This window comes from Psammomys obesus, unplaced genomic scaffold (genome assembly GCF_907164565.1).
Source record: "Psammomys obesus unplaced genomic scaffold, mPsaObe1.curated_primary_1811, whole genome shotgun sequence".
NCBI lineage: Eukaryota > Metazoa > Chordata > Mammalia > Rodentia > Muridae > Psammomys > Psammomys obesus.
Window position 1 is genome coordinate 4,529,858 of NW_026589137.1, and position 2,281 is coordinate 4,532,138.

Sequence of the window (2,281 nt, forward strand, 5' to 3'; positions counted from 1 at the left end):
ACATAATCAGAGAAAGGATTATTTCCTTATAATCACTAAGAAAATGATTCAACTATAGCTCCACAAAGTGCTTATAAGTTTTTTGGTTGTTTGTTTTGATTTTTCAAAACAGGATTTCTCTGGGTAGCCTTGGCTGTCCTAAAACTCACTGCATAAACCAGACTGACCTCAGACTCACAGAGATCTCCCTGCCTGTGCCTCCTAAGTGCTAGGATTAAATTTGCATGTCACTATTACAAGCTTGCTTAAAATATTTTTGAGTGTTTCAATACCTTTCATTTCCTGGGTTTGCATTTGAAATCTTGCAAACCAGAAGAAAAATAAGAACATTTACACGGTGTAAATGTAAAAAAGGAACATTTACATGGTGGAAGGAGAAAGTGATTCTTGCAAGCTGTCCTCTGACCTACACACACACACACACACACACACACACACACACACACACACACATGCACAAAAAATAAAAATATTAAATCAAACAAAAAATTCCAACAAAGTTTCCACTTTTAGATTTTTTTTAACTTTTAATTATGTGTGCATGTGTGTTTGTCTGAAAGTATGTACATGTGAGTATAACTGCCCACAGAGTTGAGGACAAGGTGTTGTATTTTCTGAATTTGGAGTTACAAAGGATTGTGAGCTACCCTTTGTGGGTGCTGGGAATGGAACTTAAATCCTCTGTAAGGGCAGGAAGCAGCACTCTTTGATGAGCCATCTCTTCAGCCTCCCTCTCACGCTTTTTTCTTCCTTCCTTCCTTCCTTCATTTCTTTTTTTTCCCCCAATACAGAGTTTCTCTGTGTAGCCTTGGCTATCCTGGAACTTGCTCTGTAGACCAGGCTGGCCTTGAACTCACCCAGATCATCCATGTGCCTCTGCCTCCCAAGTACTGGTATTGTTGGGCATGCAACACAGCCACCACTACCAGGCTCACAGGCCGTTTTCTTTACAGCAAATGGTGGTAAGGAAAAAAGGTTGAAATTGTTGGAAAATTAAGAGGTTCAAATCTTTTGGAAGGATAGTGTAAAACACTAACTGAGCTATAAATGGAGATGTTTGTTGAGAATCTATTGCATTCCATACAAGTACGGATGTTCTGTATTTACATATAATTATAATGTACATATGCATTCATTTTCCTGTGTGTATCTGAACTTAAGATAATCAAGCTTCCATTTTCAATGCACAAGCTACAGGATTACATAAAATGCCTTTCTTAGTGAATATTATAAACCACAGATGGTCGAAGCAGGAAGACACAATTTAAAAATGAGAGTGATTATTAGTTGTAAAAAAATATCCCAGCTTAAAATATAGTCATGAATCTCGGTTATTCTCAAGTCATTTAAGAGGGTGGGCAAGACAGCTCAGCAGATAAAAGCATTTGCCACCAAGCCTGATGATCTGAATTCAATTCCTGAGACTTATAGGACAGCAGTAAAGAACTCCTTCTGTATGTTGTCCACTAACCTCCATGCACACCATGACACATGCACACACAGAAAATAAATAATTTTTAAAAATTACATTAAATACGAACTACTATGTGACTCAGGTATCATTCCTGGCATATATGAAAAGGACTCTGTATCCTACCACAGAAATACTTGCATATCTATTTTTATTGCTGCTCTACTCAAGGAAATGGAATCAGCCTAGATGCCCATCAACAGATAAATGGATAAAGAAAACCTAATACAAGCACATGAGTAATTTTATTCAGTCATAAAGATAAGCGATATTTGCAGGAAAGTGGATTAATCTGAAAAGCATTATTTTATGTGAGATGACTCAGCTCAAACAAAAATCACATTCTCTCATATGTATATCCTGGCATATAATGTTTACATGTGTGTAAACAGGCAGGTCAGTGTAGGCATGGGCTATGGAACTAGAAAGAAGGACATTGGTGTGGGGAGAAGTGTTGAAGGAGAATCAGTCTGACACCTGTACGGTGAAATCAGAAAGAAAGAGGTGAAGGGTACAAGGGGGAAAATGTAAGAAGAGAGGTATATGAAAGTAAACAAAACCAAATTGTTTGAAAATGACATAATGAAATATAAATGTGTATATGCTAATGAAAAACTTAAGAACAAATTAGAAGATAACCAATAAAGAAAAAAATCTTAGTTACAAATAAAAAAGAATTAATTGATGACATTTAGATGCTATTCTGCATAATATTTAAAGTAAGAAATATGATGACTCGTGTGTGTGTGTGTGTGTGTGTGTGTGTGTGTGTGTTTGTGTAAGATGTTGGGGACTGAAACTAGAGCCTCA